The sequence below is a fragment of the Pinus tabuliformis genome, chromosome 7 (genome assembly GCF_031772625.1).
Source record: "Pinus tabuliformis cultivar Carrire ecotype Pingquan chromosome 7, CPIR1, whole genome shotgun sequence".
Classification (NCBI taxonomy): Eukaryota; Viridiplantae; Streptophyta; class Pinopsida; order Pinales; family Pinaceae; genus Pinus; species Pinus tabuliformis.
In genome coordinates this window covers 942,301,606-942,319,486 of record NC_142293.1, presented here as the reverse complement: position 1 = coordinate 942,319,486, position 17,881 = coordinate 942,301,606, and the positions used below count along the sequence as shown (strand labels likewise).

Sequence of the window (17,881 nt, the reverse complement as noted above, 5' to 3'; positions counted from 1 at the left end):
TCTGCCCCCTGCCTCTAAAGTATCTTCCTCTTCCTCTTCGTCCACCTCTTCCTCTTGTAGAATCTTGAGCAAGATGCTTTTCTTTATGAGCAAGGCACACAATCTTTTCAGAAGATTCAGGGGTTGTCTTCTTTCCAAAGGCTTTCTCTCTTTCAGCAAATTTTTTCACAAGAGAGTCAAAGGTTATATCTTTAAAATTTCCATTTGCTTGTAAAGACTCAAGATAATTGTAGGTAGGATAGAGTGCCTTGAGAAAAGCAATAAGAGGGATATCCAGCTCAACCTTAGTGGATTTGATATCATGCATTATAGACTTTACTTCAGATGCAAGAGCAAGAGGATCATTATTTTTCAGTTCAAGAGTGAAAAGTTTAATCATGAGCTGAACAACTTCAAGTGCAGAATGTGAGTCATAGAGTTCTTTCAGCTTTTGTAAAGCTTCAAAGGCAGTTGAATATGATGAAATATGGCGACTCACCTCTTCATTTGCAGATGCTGCGATTAATGCATAGGCTTTGTTGTTCTTGTTTTCTCAAATGACGAGCTCTTTGTCTGATGTAGGCTACACTGGGTCATTGTCTCCTTCTCCGACACACACTCCTTTCCACAACTCATTGAAGATGAGGGTGTGTTTTATCATCCGGGACCATTCAGGATAGTTCTCCTTGCCAGTGAGAACTATTCCTACCATAGAGATGATTGAATGCATTCTGTAAAAAAAAAACTTCTGCTGATAGAAAAAAAACTTCTGCTGATATACAGTGAAATTGTACTCAAAAGGGCAAAAAGATTTCAAATTCTTTATGCACTATGTTTTCTTCAAATGTCTCCAAAATTTATAAAATATCCTCATATAATATTTCCATATCACCTCCCCTTTTATTTTCTTTTAAGCAAGAGCTCCACGCACAAATGAAAACCATTCAATATATATATATATCATTCAATATATATACCATAGACCACTCGCTGGACCTATTCAAATGCAGTTCATAGGCGGTGTATATTACTTAATAAAGCCGCAATTTAAATACTATTTCAACCGCACGGTGCTGAACTATTCAAATAGCATTCACTCCACAGTTCACAATACTCAAAAAAGGCGTTAATATCATTCAAGCTAAACGCACCAAACTGAACACGAAACTGAACTGAGCAATAATTTAATACTGCGCATTTTAAAACAGCACCATTCAAAACTTCATTTGAATCTATATCCGCTGCGCCAACTTACATTGTTCAATCCAATGGTAAGACAATAGAATGTTTGGGGAGTGGGCTTTGTTCGAACGAAACCATAGGTGGCACATATCATGAATATGCACCCAAAAACTTTAATACAGAGATATATTTACAGTCAAATGCTCATCGAAATGATATACCATACGATACCATAGCACAAAGCAGTGAGATACCATACGATACCATCGCCTTCTTCCTCATCCGCTTCAAATCTTCAAGCAGCTGCAACTCGTTACATAAATCACGATTCACCACCGTTTTTGTCGGCAATATTCCATGGCCTTCATACAGGGAATGGATAGCAGAGGAGTATTGGAAATGACAATCTTCCACAATCACGCTCTTCACAATTTAAAATCCTCATTCAGAGTGGCAAAGACTCAATGCACAGAGATGCTCCCAACCAACGCTCACAATCAACTCCAAGGGATTTGAATTATGGCAGAGGGACATAGAATAATGGCAGGAAAAAAATGAGGAGTTGTTTCTGATTCCCTGTCAAACGGAATTGTGCAAGCTCACGGCTTGTCTCAATCTTTTGAGCACCGAATTGGAGAACTGGAAGGCGAAAATGACCGATTTGCAGACAGACAGACAACGCTTTAAACATATGAGACAGCGTTTTTAAAAAATACATACAGACAGCGTTTTTAAAAAAATTATGGAACAGTGGCAACATTCACAAAAGCGCATAGAGCGAAATGAGCTCGGACAGGTTATGCATAGAGGCACCAATGCATATCTGGGCAGGCAATGGAATATGGAGTAGAGCACAGGTCAGGCAGCTTCCAAATTATTTCAGGACAGATGCAGAGCAGCGCTCAGTGGACAGAACGACAGAGGCGTTTGAGGACAGAGCTCAGGCCAGTGTACAGCCCACAGTAGCAAAAATGAGGGGAGTTACAACTATTTTTAGAACTGGCTCTGATACCATGTCAGGCCAGGCAGTAACTCTCCAAAGGCAGTAAAACTGATTCGTCTATTATTCCATAGGTAGGTTATTGTTATATACAATAGGAGTGATTGTTCAGTTTACCTCCCGATGACTGTTCACATTCCTAATTTATTTATTTACAGATTCCCCCAATCATGAAGATTAGGTGTCAACAAAGGTCAGGTTGATAATAACCCTAAGGTTAAAGAAATTAAGTTGAAAGATTTAAACTGTTACATGACGAATGAAGACCATCAACCCTTCTTCCTGACTTTAGACATAAATGATCATTTGTTCCACAATTGCATGCTTGATTCCAGTGCATCTACAAATGTCATGACTAAGAAAGTTATGGAACAATTAAACTTAAGAATTTCTAGGCCTTATCATAACATTTTATCAATGGATTCTAAGAAGGTTGAAGTCCTTGGTGTGGTTAAAGATCTACAGGTCTCCTTGGTTGATTACCCATACAGGATCATCACCATGGACATAGCAATTATTGATGCACCAGATATATGGGGAATGTTTCTTTCCAAAGAAATTGTAGCTGATTTAGGTGGGTCTATTCATATGGATTTATCTTACCTACTATTCCCATAGCAGTCAGTGGCATGGTCAAATTATACAGAGAAGTGGGAAGAAGATATTATGTAGAAGTTCCAAAAAGATTGGAAAATGGTGAAGAAATTGTGCCTCAAGGTCATCCACCGCATTTTGAGTCAGAGTTTGTCCAACTAGTTTATCACCTTTCTTCGTTCCACTGCCCATGCCCTCCTTTGAGCAAAAAGAGAAGCAGGTTTCAGTTTGACAGAGATATGTAGCACAGTGATCAGGAAATTCACCAACCAAAGAGGGTAAAGTTTCAGCAAGGGGCATCTAATAAACAGCCCATTAATCTACCAGTCAGCAAGCAGATGTCTAAAATTGTCCCACATCGATGATATCTAATGCCACAGGGCATCGTCTGTATAGTATATCTAACCCTACTCCTTTTGTTTCATGTCATTAGTTAGTTTTATTCCATGTATCCATATTTTAGTTTTTCAATTTTTTAGAGTAGATTTTTCCTATTTCAACATGATTGATTATATATGCGTGATGATTTCGATTTTGAATGGATATCTATTTGACGGACCTCTATTTTCTTGGATGCAAGATTCTAGGATTCTCACATTACTTCATGTAAGAAATGTGTCCCCATATGGAGCTAGATGTTGCACATTTTTTGTCAAAGTTCCAAGGAAACCAATATGCCAAAAAAAAATCAAAAATATCAAATCATCAGCCATCAGTTTATTGAGTCATTATAAGTCCATTCTACAAATTTTTAATGTAAATCATGCTAGTAAAACCGTATATATATGTAACAAACTAGGTAAGTCTATTATTTTGGCAAAGATTTCATCATATGAGGTTTTTGGTCTCACTGACTCATTTGTGTTTCTAAACACAGATGGTCGAAAAAGTTTTTCCCTCCAACCCCACTCAAAGCTAAGGTGGAATTCTTCGTCAAAGTCTGAGGTGAGTCCTAGTGTTCTAATCAAGCTTTATGTAAAAATTATTTGGAAATAATTTAAGCTAATTAGCTAAATTATTTTATCACAAATCACTTGGTCTATCAGATCATACTGTGTCGCCTAATTGGGTATGTAATTTGAGGGTCTATACAGAACAGATTTTTCCCCTTTGAGAGTTGAAATGTAAAAAATATTTTAGTGCATGGGCCCTCATACTTAGACACCATGGCTAAAATATTAGAGGGTGGAAAAATTAATTAATCCCCTCAAGTGTCAATTAATTAATTTTTCTGGCAAACATATAATTAATCCTAAGCCAAAAAATTAATTAATTTAGAGTCAAATTAAATATCTAGAGAAGGTAAATTCTCCAAGTGGAAAAATTCGTGGGTCTCCAAAGAATTAATTTTTGGAGGCCCCCACCAAGGGAATATTGGAAATTTGAAGAAAAATTGGACCCTTGAAGCTTGGTAGTAAAGTCAAAGTCAATTTTTTTAGGAAATTAGTTCAAAATAATTAATTTTGAGCTAATAAAAAATGTATTATATGAGAAATTCGAAAATTCCTCAAAAATAATTATTTCAACGACAGAGATTAAAAGTTGATCAAGGATTTATCGACGGCCGAGATTTATTTATAAATTAGAGAGTCATTTGAGTCTCAAGCCATATGATTTTTGGCTAAAAAAAATCTGCAGAAAAGTTGATGTAACTCTATTGTCCCACTAGGAACGTTTTTTGAATCATAATAAAGACTTTGGGGTGCATTTCAAAGTGTTCATTGTTCATTGAGTTGTGGTATGTGCTAGGTACAGGCTTTCCTATATTGTGCTTAATATTTTTAAAAGTTTTTTTCATTAGATAGGGATAAGAGCATTCTATTGGTAAATTTTGGGTTTATCTTAAGTGATCTGATTCGCCATATGTCTAACAAGCTTTCTTGAGAAAAATATATAGTTTTTGAGAAAATATATAGTGTTTGTAGGTTCCCTAGTCCTTGGGTTCCAAGTTCACACACTATGGGTATGAACTGACCATGTTTGGACTTCAAATATTTTTATGGTTTAAATAACTTCAGTAAGGCAACAACTTACATTTGTTTTCCAAACTATTATTAGCCATTTATCAAAGAAAACTCCATAAAAATTTATTTCTCAAAATTTCTTTTAAAAGGCATTGTATATTTGTAAATTTTGTAAGTAAATTTGTAAAATATTTTTTTTAAGTGGGGTTTTGGGATTTTTAGAGTTTTGTATATAATAGGGTTTCAGGTATTTTTTTATCTTCATTTTTTGTAGGTGAAATAAAGTAAAAGAGTTGGAATAGAGTTAGCTCTAGGCCCTTGAGGGTAAGATCTAGTCTCCAAAAATTTTGTTGGGCCAGCCTTTGAAGAAACTAAGCAAAATTTTAGATTTAAAGAAAGTTAATTTTTCTGAAGCGAGGGTTTCAAGTTTCAGCCCTGTTGGGCCGAAATCTAGCCCCTCTAGGGCCAGTGTCTTCCTCTCCTAGCCCTGCATCACCTTTTCTGGCCTCCTGGAGGCCTGCGTCAGCCTCTAGGCCTCTCGACCTTCACTCCTTGGCCAAGCGCTGAGGGTTTCAAGCCTTTTTCGACCTAACTGTGGGCCCTAGGCCACTTGGCCCTCCTCCTTGCGCTTGGACGGCTGCCTTTAGGGTTGGTCGTGAGCTTTTCAAGCCCCCTCCTAGCCTCTTCCCCCTTCATCCTCTTATTTTCCCTTCGCTCTCACCTTTTTGGCCTCTTTCGACACCTTTCTAACCCTCATTCAGCCTCTAACCCTAGTCGCTAGCCCTTATACGGCTTCCCCCCTCCAGCGTCAAGCCTTCTTGGCCTTTCTCGCCTCCTTTTCCTCTTCCTAGGCCTTCTAGGACCTCTCTTGCCCAATGCTAGCCCTACTGGGCTTAGCGTTGCCCTCTCTTGGCCCTAAATTAACATCTGCTCATTTCTGAATTTTTTGGGAACTGAAGCTTAATGTGTTTTGCAGAACATTTGGCTCAAAAGTTTGTATTTTCAGATGGCAACTTCATTGGAACATTTTTGCAAATTTGGGCAAGTGTACTTCAAAGCCTTGGGCCTAGGGTTTGCTCTCTAAACTCTCATTTTACCTCTATTTTGCTACAACTGTAATATATTTTTCATAATAGTGATATAAGTGCCCTAAAAGCACAACTCAGTGATCTAAAACCTCTAAAAATTTCATAATAAAATTTCACTAAAGTTTTGGCCACATGGGCATTGAGTATCTAGCCTAGATCTAGTTTTTAGCTTGTTGGAATATCTCTGCGAAACTGTGAAATTAGATCTGATATTTTCTCAATATTGCATCTTGAAGGGTTAAAAAATCAATTTTTTCAATTTGGCAAGCTTACTTTAAGTTTTGGGCATAATTTGGCACTTGTTGTAGCATCAATAGCTCACTGATTGGCCATATTACTTACTGTTGTAACAAGACATTTCAGATTTGATATATGCTGAACATAACATCTTAAGAGGGTTGAGAACTCATAATTTCATATTGGTTAGCTTGTTCTAACACTTAGCCATTGTTGGGCACAACTTGGCACACACCCTCACATTGATAGCTCATTAATTTCTCTGTTGTCATAAGTACTTTCAGATCTGATATAACATCAAATAATTCCTCATAAGTGGTTTTTATTGTTTCATGCTCTAAGTAACTCATTTTGGAGAAGATTTGTTGCTTAAACATTGGAATCTAACGTTTACTTGTCTTGTGTTGGCTATAAGAATTGTTAAATCTTTGCACTAAGACACTCACACATCTAAGCACTATTTTTCTAATCTTATTGATGATTTTAAATTATTTTGGGCATTTGAAATCTAATTGGTATTGTGGCATTAGCATAAGATCATTATTGGAATATCTTGAGTAATTGTGATTGGCACCTTGTGTTGATAATCATTGATTGATTAATAAGTGGATGATTGCCCTAAGTTTCTTCAATTGTTATCATTGATTAAGTATCTTGTGGATTGATTTATTGTTGGCACTAAGTTAATTGGCACTTCCTTAGTTGTGAGATTGCATATAGCTCATTGATAAGTATTCTTATGGTTAAGGATTCATCATAACTTAAAGTACTTGAACATCAAGCTAATCTCCAACTAAGAATTTCACTCATCATCATTGCATAAAACATTCTATTCTTAGTCTTGCACCTAATAAATTACCCACAAGCATAAGCTTGGTTGATAGACTCTTAGGCCAACCCTTTCTCGTTCAGCTTGAGGGATTCAGCCCTTTTTAATGGTTAACACAACAACCTTGCAGTCGTCAGAGCCACAATCTTTGTAGCACTGAAAGCACTGGGTGGTTGGAACACAGAGGGAGGTATCATTAATCAAGCCTTTGCTTGCTTCCCGTTGGCTTCCATCTCACACCCTACTCTAAAGACTGGTTTCAAAACAGTTAAGAGAGAGGTTCGATTTAAACTAAGCATATAAGCTAAAATTAACCAAGATCCTTGGGCCACACTTAGATCTTAGGACTTGCATCTCATATAGGTTAGTCAATCATTTAAGCAGTGGTTGTCCATCCGGTTACTTTGTCTTAATTTTGTAATAATCAAGAATTGTGACTCCATTAGACAATGATCTCATTTCCAAATCTAATTAAATTTTTAAGTCTTGCTAAATTTAACCAAGTAGCTAGGCCACTCAACTGTGTCTCCCGGATAAGTTGGTTCCCAACTTTCCCTTCATCTTCTCATTTTCATAGGGACTACCCCCCATAGCCTGTATTTGGGAGACAACTAGAATGGAATGGGCGGGGATTAGAGTGACAACCCCACCCTGAGCGGTTGTCACAGTGTCTATACAATTTGAGCAACAACAAGGTCTTTTGCCTTTTATTGATTTTTCCTTTTGTAACTGCTCGCGACTCTAGGGAATGAGAACATGATGTGAATGATATAGCAATGAATACTCCCTTAAGGTAGGGCAGTTCATCGCCCACCAGGGGTTGGGACAACTATGGGTTCCTTAATGATGCAGGGGGCTCATATAGGAGCCCTAAGAACCAAGGTGATGGCCATGATAAGGGTTAGAGCTCATGTTTGGCTTTTGCCCACGTGCTAAATTTTTATGTCCCGACCATCTTTTGCATTTTATTGTACATTTCATGTTGTAAGTGGCCAAATTATGCTTTTATCTTTCTTTTTAGTTGCATCAACCTCTGAGACATCGTTCCAGGCCCAATCCTAAGTGTCGACAAGGGGAGGGGGAGGCTAACTCCTTGTGGACCCAATGGACAAATGTGGATCCGATAGGAAATATGTGAAAAGGGGTTATAATGAGAAGAAGGGAGTGATGTCCATGATGTCGGGAAGCAGGACCACGCAACCAAAATTGGGGTTTCCCATGTAGTGCCACTCCTAAGCTAATAGCCAATAAAAGATATCTCACAGGACTAAGATACAAGGTTAACTACCAAGTTGGACAAGGGGACAAGAGTACAAACCAAGCCCATTCTTTCCACTGAATCCGCTCGCTAATCCATGCCCAGAAGTGTCCATGATAAGTAAGCAAAAATATCCAATTACATAATGAAAGCCATACCTTCGAGGTTGGAAGGCACACCTTCAAACATACGATCATAATGGATGGGTGAGGGCACATAATGGTTGGCTCAAGTGGTAGAGATGATGGCACATCAAGCTATCTAGTGGCTACAAGGGGTTGTTGGCCTTCGACTGGAGACAATCTAGGAGAAAATATTCTCTTATGATTGTCACCTACTAGTGGTGGGCAACAAGAACTCTAAAAATGAGAAAGATGCCTGAACATCATGTCCCAATGACTGGTATACCTTCCAATCTGTTGCAAACAACTCCTCTTCTAATGTAATCATGTTTTGTCTCTGTTGACCACTACTAGTCAATTTCCCATGCGGTACACCCTCTTTTCTTGACAGAAAGAGATAGCACCTAAACGACGTGTCCGTGCCAGCCTACAGTCATCAGCAGCTTGATCATTTCAATTGTAAACCCAGTCTGCATGTATGAATTGTAAATAATCTAAGCAGATCAGAGTCATGTATGTAAAATTGCCTAGGTGGACCTAACTTTCTATGATAATCTATGTCCCGGAAGGTTTTTTGTCTCACCGATCCATGGATCGGCAGAGTTTTCCTTCAAACCTGACCCCAAAGCCGGGATGGATTTTGTCATTAGAACTTTAGGATAATCCTAGTGTGTTAATCTGCTAGATTATAGTTGTGTCGCAGAACTGGGTGATTTATGAGGGTCTGTATTAAGCGGGTTTGTCCCCTTGAGATGTAAATTGTATCATGAAATGTGTCTTGAGGGTTGAAAATATTTTAAATCCCCTCGTGAGTCCTAAGTCCTAGGTCCTAGGTGATGTTCCCAAAGGCTTGGTTCGATGATCCATTTAAAAAATGAAATAAATAAATAAAAATTAAGAAATTTAAAAAAATTTAAAAAAAAATTAAAAATTTAATAAAAAATTTAAAATTTAAAAATTTAAAAAATGAAATATAAAAAAAAAATAATTTAAAAAATAATAATAAAAAATTAATTGAATAAATCGACGGATGAGATCAAGAGATGTCTTGATCCTCATCAACGGTCGAGATCATTTTTACATGGATCAATCGAACTAGCCGTTGGAGCATTTCCTTTAAATAGGGTGCTAGGAGTCATTTTCAGATCATTCGATCTGTGAGTCAATACTGAAAAAGCTCTCTTGTAATCTGATTTCTGGTTAATAAAAGAAGACTTTGGGGTCCATATCTTGCTGGTGTTACTCTCTTAAAATGCTGTGAGATTGTTTCATTTTCTGCATATGTTATTTTCAGCCGTTAATAATAGCTTTTCATAAAGTATTGTGAGCACAGGTATCTTGTTCACTTGCTGGGGTTTGGGTGCTGTTAAGGTTTTCCGAAGTAATGGCAGGTATCTCCATTACTTCCTGAGATCTAGCAGCATTTTGCCCTCTTTATTGACAGTTGTTTTGAGCTGTGCAGAAAACATCATTGAAGGAAATTTTGTGGGAGTTCGGGGAAGTTCTCGGCTGAACCAGCCAACTCCCGCAAGCATTTTGCGTTGAGCCCAGTCGGATTTTGATCCTGGGTCTATCATTCGGTTTATCTTTCCAAGTTTGCATGAGAGATCTTCTGATATTCTTCACAGTGACAGTCTGAAAATTTCTGTTCTTTTAAATATCTTCCGTGCTGATTGCGAAATCTGGCTATTAAAAGGGGCTAAAATCGCAAATTTTGCTTAACTGATCCAGGGCTTTGAAATTTTGTTTCTGCGCATACATTTCACGTCTATCTTCTGTGTCGAAATTGCATTTTTAAAGGGTTGTTCCTTTACATTTATTAGATCTGTAACAGGGATGTAATTTTGCAGGGCCACGTGGTTACAATCTTCATTCGAATCAGGATATGCGACAGTGTAATAAGAGATATCCGTTACCAGCGCTCTGAGTTCTGGGCTAATACAGCTGAGCATTTACGTATCAATCTGCTCCTAGTATTCGAGTAAATAGATGGTGGTGTGTCCGCTTTAAATCAGACATGATATACATCGCCGCCGTTGACTGCGTCTTTTTTTTTGAAAGGTTTATTCACCGGTTAAGAACCCTTGATAGCATCACCGGGCCAGAGGAAACGCGATCTCGAATTTTTTGGGTCTAAATCTCCATTCGTCAGTTGTCATATCTTTGCGTTGAAGGCGTGGTTACCATTTACCTGGTGTCGTCATTTGCTGTGCCATTGCCTGTGCATTACATGGTGAGCAAATCGCTTTTGGAGAACACCCATCCCGTGCATAAAAAAAAAAACTTCTGAATCGAGCTCCCCTGTCCAGATTTTCTTCCACCATCGACGGGTTCTCTGCATGACCAAAGGCACAAGGTAATAGCCTGAAATCGTATTCTGATTTCTCTAAGCTCACGTGGGTACCGAAACTGATTCGCGCGGCAGAGGGTTCATTCCTTTCATTTCGCAAACGGTAATTTCGATCCAGGTTATGAGAAGGTAAGAGGTATTGCGTTTTATCCTGAGCGTTTCATGCCTTAGGTTCTAGCTTAAAGCAAGCAAACAAAAAAAAAAAAAAATTAAATCGATTTTCTTTCTTCAGATTTAGGGTTTTAGTCATAGTTTCGATTTCTTTAGACGCTGAATGTTCTGTTGATAAGATTGGCGTAGGGTAGCGTATAGTTCGTAGTCATTAGGATTTAGATTTGTTCAGATTTTTCTTTTTTTTAATCCTTAGTTTAGATTCATGTAAATTCGATTTTAAATTATTGCCTTCTAGTTTAGCTTAGGGTTTGTTTAATCATATTTTAAAAGAAAATTAAAGAGCTTAAGCTTAGATTAGATATAGTTTTAGTTTTAGATTTTTTAGATTTTGATTTTAATAGTTTAGTTTATATTTATTTTGTTAGTTTTTTTTTTTAATAGTTTAGCCTTAGTTTTATTTCTTATTTTAAAGAGTTTAGATTTAGGTTCTTTTAGATTTAGATTTTATAAAAAAAAAAAAAAAAATCAAAAGATTTATTTAGATTTAGTTTTATTTTATTTTTTTTAAATAGTTTAGTTTTAGACTAATTTTTTTAGATTTCTTTTTTAGATATATATAAAAAAATAAAAAAATTAAAAAAAAAAAAAATTGTTGTGGAATTTTTTTCTTTGTCAGATCCAGTTATTTTTCGGGAATTATTATTTTTCACGCTGAGATCTGAATTTTCAAGTCGAGATGCGAAGTTGATATATGATTGTTGTTCATGGTTCATGTTTCTATATCATTTAACAAGTAATCGTTTTTTATAAGGCACTGGTCTGCTTCATTAATCAAATCACTTTAGTGCTTATCTTGATCGTGTCTCGTGTCTCCCGACCAACTGGTCGACAGTTGGTCTCATCATCTCATAGGGACTACCCCCCTTAGCCGCGGGAGACAGGCTTAAACGGAGGGATCGGGGATCGGAGTGACAGCCCCCGGTCTGAGCGTTGTCGTGCCAATCCGCGCGACAACAGTCTCTTTATTGCATTGTCCAAAATTTGGGCAAGGTGGGTCTAGTGGATTAACATATTAACTAAATTACCTTGAACTCTTAATCGAATTTACACAATGGAGCATGAAGGAGTGACAACAACCTCAAAGAGTGAATGAATGATGAGTTACTAACATAGACTTCCTCTTTCCAACAATTTCAGTGAGGAGCATACTTTGGTAGAACATACGTGCAACAAGCTTGTTCTGATGCGCACTCAGTGGCAACTATAGTTTTACCCTAGTTGCGAGCAAACCACAACTCACACAATCCAATTTGCATGGCCATCCTTCCTCCTTTAGATGTTAGCTCCAGACTTCTATCATCTATGGCTACCAACCTAAATGGCCCTTTCTCCCATTGTTTATCCAATTTTTGGCATGATAACTCCTCATTTTCCTTCAGAAGTGCCTCCTTCTAGTGCACTCGAAACTAATTAGAGAAAGACTTAACCGGCCAAGAATGGATTTATCCATCCATAAGCTTTCAAGTCGCAAACAAAATAAGAAATGGTTTTGAGCACGGCCTGTTAAAGGTAAGTGCATTTGAGAGACACGAAAATGCTCAAACAAATGAATAAAATGCAAACATGAAAAAGCTCAGATAGATGAAAACGCTCAGATAGTGAACAAACACAAATTCCTCTAATAATATAAAACCTGACTGGAAAAGAAGTAGAGACTGGATCAAAATGGTAGAGACATTTCTAAGCTACATTTGGGACTTGTGGGTAGATAAATGACTAATGGAGAATAAATGGTCATCATTGTTAAGAAGCAAATCTAACATATTTATGAGCAAAACCCTACTCTGATACCATTGTTAAACTCACATAAATGGAACACGGGGTAAGATAAGACTTAAGATACATATTATTAACAAGACATACATGTAATACACATTCCTCTGACCCTTGGTTTCATATTCCAACAGGTTCCAAGAGGTTTCTTGAACTTATCATGACTATTGACGACTTTTCGCCTTCCTCTCAAGTGAATAAGCCAAAATTACATAACCCCAAAGGATTATGTTCTCTATTGTATAAGTGGTTTACTCAAGGACTTTAAGGTCTCTAGTTCGTGTGTTCTTAAGAGGACATGGAAAACATGAGAATGTTTCACATTTAAATGGTAAATGTAGCCTTTCTAATCTCAATGATATAATCAATTTGATGAAAACTTTAAGATCTCTAAGTCATGCATCTTTCCACAGATATGGAAAATTTGAGAGTTAGTATCTTCATAACTACAATGGGATTATATGGATTATTGACAAAGTTGAGATTTATCTACATGATCTATTTGCACCATCACAACAAAATAAGATCAACTTAGGTCAAGTCCTTCCTTTGCAGTGGAAAAACTAGAAGATAAGGGATTCCACACACAGGGCCATTTAATGGAGAAGAATGCAAGAAAATGGCTCTCTTAGCAAGCTCTGAATCTTTCCCAAAGAATACAAGCTAATGAGCCACCCACTTTCTTTGCCATATGTCAAAAAATCCCAAAACAATTATTCATTCAAGCTAAGTTTTGATATTCATAGATCCATTTAGAAGGATAGTACATGGTCATATGAGAAGCCATTTATGGACAACAATGCAAAGGATGCATACAATAAAATCCAACCAACTTGTTCAATCGTAAATCATATTAATAGGAAGCGGAATGTTTAAGATCATGAATCAAGGAGGCTTAAGAGGTGTCACAATATTTAGAAGACTCAAAGGCTCAAGTACTTAAGTGGTTGATTCTCCAAAGCAAGTTAGTGGTAAAGTATCGATTGCATCGCAGTTGGATAAGAATCGAGTGCTGCCAAGTTTGTCAGAGGTAAGCACATATTCTAGATTTATGAAGTTGCCAAAACCTTTTGAGCATGGGTTGTTGCTAAGAACTTGATTCTCCTCTACATTAGAAAGGTGTTACATCTAAAGAAAAAATGATTTGATGAACTGGCAAGATTGTGCGATATGATTTGCTTGACTGAGAAATTTCCTCTATATGGAAACATTCTTTGTAGGGTTAATTTTGATGAGAAATTCCTATATCTAGATATGATTTGGCTATCAACAATGTAAACTTTGAAACAAGAATTGCTACGATTACCCTTTTCGTAGAGGTAGCAAAAAAGTGACCTGATTTTGAAAAGCGGTGATGCAGAATACACTTCTTCTTTTTCGGGGCATATTTTTGACACTTTAAATAACTAATACGATTACCCGTTTCGTAGAGGTAGCAAAAAAGTGCCCCAATTTTGAAAAGTGGTGATGCAGAATACACTTCTTTTTTTTCGGAGCGCATTTTTGACACTTCAAATTTTCTTATGTATCAAATATAAATATTTGTTTTTAAATGTTAGTGATTTTCATGTAGATTTTAAAACGTATTAATGCAGCATCAACCTTTTTTTTAGAGGGCTTATTTTTTACACTTTAAAATTTATTATATCCAATTTTTTTTGAAATCGTGATTACTTAATGAATTTTCAAGTTGTTTTATTTTTCTTTTTTTAAATGTTGATTGCTTAAGTAAAAAATAAAAAAAAAATTAAAAATTAAAAAAAAATAGAAAATTTTAAAAAAACATTAAAAAATAAAAACAAACTAGATTTAAAAATAAATAAATAAAATTAAGATTAAAAACATTTAAAAAAAAACTAAAAAAACAAAAATATACTCAAATTTAAGAAGAACAAAAAATAAAAAATAAAAATAAAAGCAACAATAACACATTTAAAATTTTAAAAAATACATATATTTTTTATTTAAAAAAAAAAAAAAAAAATTATAAAACCATATATTTTTTATTTAAAAAAAATTAAAATTTTTATAAAACCATATATTTTTTATTTTAAAAAAAAAATTAAAATATATATATATATATATATATATTTGATTTTTAAAAACCCACAGACATAATTTTTTTTTAAATAAATATGTTTTATTAAAAAAACAAAAACAAAATTATGAGCGTTTTTTTATTCTTTTTAAATAAACATTTTTTATTTAAAAAAATTATTGCCATTATTTATTTTTTTATAAAATAGTCGCTTCATTTTTTTTAAATATAATTTTTTATTAAAAAACAAAACAGTCTTGCCGCCGCCCGACCGCCCGTGGGGGCGGGGCGATTCGACCGACCACCGATGGGGGCATGGCCCTAAGCGACAGAGCTACCTACAGCTCCACCGCCCAGGGTCGTGCCCCCACACGCGGCCTAGCAGCAGCAAAACTGGCCTTTTTTTTTTAATTTTGAAAAGTGGTGATGCAGAATACGTTTCTTTTATTTTGGAGCGTATTTTTGACACTTTAAATTTTCTTATGTATCAAATATAAATATTTGTTTTTAAATGTTAGTGATTTTCATGCTGATTTTGTAACGTGTTGATGCAGTAACAACTTTTTTTTAGAAGGCTTATTTTTTACACTTTAAAATTTATTATGTCCAATTTTTTTTGAAATCATGATTACTTAATAAATTTTCAAGTTGTTTTATTTTTCTTTCTTAAATGTTGATTGCTTAAAAAATAAAATATAATATATATATATATATATATAAGTCAAGAAAAACATTAAAAATGTAAAAATAAAAACAAACTAGATTAAAAAAAGTAGAAAATTAACAAAAAAAAAATACTACTAAAATTAAAATTAAAAGCATTTAAAAAAGAACTAAAAAAAACAAAAATATACTCAAATTTAAGAAGAACAAAAATTTAAAGAAAAACACAAACACGAACAACACATTTAAAATTTAAAAAAATATAACTATTTTTTATTTAAAAAATAAATAAATTTTTTATAAAACCATATATTTTTTATTTTAAAAAAAAAAAGTTAAAATATATATATATATATATATATATTTGATTTTTAAAAACCCACATACATTTAGTTTTTTTTAAATAAATATCTTTTATTAAAAAAACAATAACAAAATTATGAGCATTTTTTTTATTTTTTTTATTCCTTCTGAACATTTTTTAGTCAAAAAAATTTATTGCCATTTTTTTTAATAAAATAATCATTTCATTTTTTTTAAATATAATTTTTTATTTAAAAAAACAAAACAGTTGTGCCGCCGCCCGACCACCCATGGGGGCAAAGCCCTGGGTAGCGCAGCTACCCGAAATCGCCCCGCCGTCGATCGCCGCCCAACCGCCGGCAGGGATGTGGCCCTGGGCAGCCGCCCAACCGCCGGCGGGGATGTGGCCCTGGGCAGCAACAGCAGGACTGGCCTATTTTTTTTTAAATAAAAATTTATATTTAAAAAAAATGAAATGATTATTTTATAGAAATGAAATTTAAAAATGCCCATAATTTTTTTTTTTTAATTTTAAATGTTTCTTTTTTGTTTAAAAAAAAAAAAAAATTAACCATGTTAAACGTGTTTATATCTATATATATATATATATATATAAGTTTTTTAAATTTTATATATATTTTTTAAATATTTTAAATGTATTTTTTCTTAAATCAAAAATATATTAGATTTTCTAGCATGGGGGAGGAGAACCTGAGAGGATGGGAACAGGACGGGAGAAGGCGCGCGAGGGTTTGGGTTAGGGTTTCAGAACCCTCTGCAGTTTACTGAACCGCGCCGGATCGCCGTTAACCTGCACTGCACAGCTGCCGTTCACCATACATCCGTTTAACTCTCCTCTATCGCTCGAGCTGGTTGACTATTTGGGAAGGAAGGGTTACTGTATCGCGACCCCCGGTCGTCTACCCGTGACGGTTATAACTTACCTGCCCAGCTCGGTCCGTTTACCCGGAGACCTGTCATTTTCTCCGGTTTTCTCTACTTTCTGAGGTGTACGCCGTTCCGAGACGCAGCTGGCAAGATGGAGGACCTCGAAGCTGTCGATTACTCAGAAGACCCGTTGGAGGGGGTATCCATCTGGCGCTCATCCTTCTCCACATCAGAAGGTATGTTCAGCTCTGGCCTTTCCGAAAACTACTCTCTGTTTTCACTTGGGGAACAGTCAAGGACATATCCTGTGGTCCTCCCGGATGTACCACCTACTTGGCCAGCGCTCTCTACCCCCCCACTCTCCGGCAACCCTCGGTTTTGTATCCGGTGTATTGAACCCTAACCCTGGTCTAGATCCCGCGGCATCTGGTACCCTTTCCCGACCGTATACAACCCCTTCATTGCCCACGGCCTCGGCCGGTTTCGCCGGATCTCTCGGTCTTTCGTCGGGAAGTTTCACCACTGTTCCCCCGCTCTCTGGCCCCCCCCCTGTCACTGGCATCGGAGACCCTTCCTCCTCGTACCGAAACCCTACACCTCTGACTGTTACTGCCCCTCCCTTGGACCGGCCTCTCAACCCTCCTCCCCCCCAAGGCCCTAAAAAGAAGTACAGGTGTTTCAAATCAAAGGCGGACGACATCTTTCTCAGACTAGAGGAGGACATTCAGTGGGGTGAGGCTATGGAATTTGCAGATCGAGTACTGGTTGGGCGCATCAGAGGTCGGAACTACACGGCAGCACGCTTGAAGACCTGGGCAGCGGAAGTTTGGGGTCAACATTTGGTGGACATCCCCTTCGTGCAAACATTTGTGAGGGGATGGTTCGCGTTGAGGTTCGCTCGTGCTGATCATACCAACTGGGTCTTGTCCTCATACTGGCACTTTGAACATGCCCCGGTGCTCCTCAAGCGATGGACCCCCCTATTCGACCCTGAGACGGAGCAGATTGGCATCGGGCCTGTATGGATTCGACTCCCAGGCCTACCACTTCAATACTGGTCAGAAGATATCTTCAGGAGGATTGGCAACGCCATTGGCTCCTACATGGACTTCGACAAATCCTACCAGCACACTGGCATGATGGCATATGCCTGGATTCTTATCAATCTGGATACCAGAGGAGGACTACAAGAGTACATTACTATACAATGGAGAGACACGGCTCGCAAGCAAATCATCGACTATGAAGGTATTCCGTATCGCTGTCGCAGATGTCATAAAGTGGGACACCTATACTGGGATTGTCCACTCCTTAGGAAAAGAAGGGAAAATGTACAGGATGGAGACATTGAACATACTTTGAACCATTCTCCCAGGCTGAATCCGGAGAAGAATCAAGAGGAGCGAGCAAATGATGCTGGAAATCCACAAGGCACTCCT

At 36.7% G+C, this 17,881-nt stretch overlaps 1 protein-coding gene across 1 annotated transcript in view; it reads right to left on the bottom strand.

Annotated features, from left to right (window-relative positions):
- The window catches only part of LOC149250737 (dynamin-related protein 5A-like), a 216,811-nt gene that overhangs the window by 81,691 nt on the left and 117,239 nt on the right, over positions 1-17,881 (bottom strand). The window lies entirely within an intron of this gene.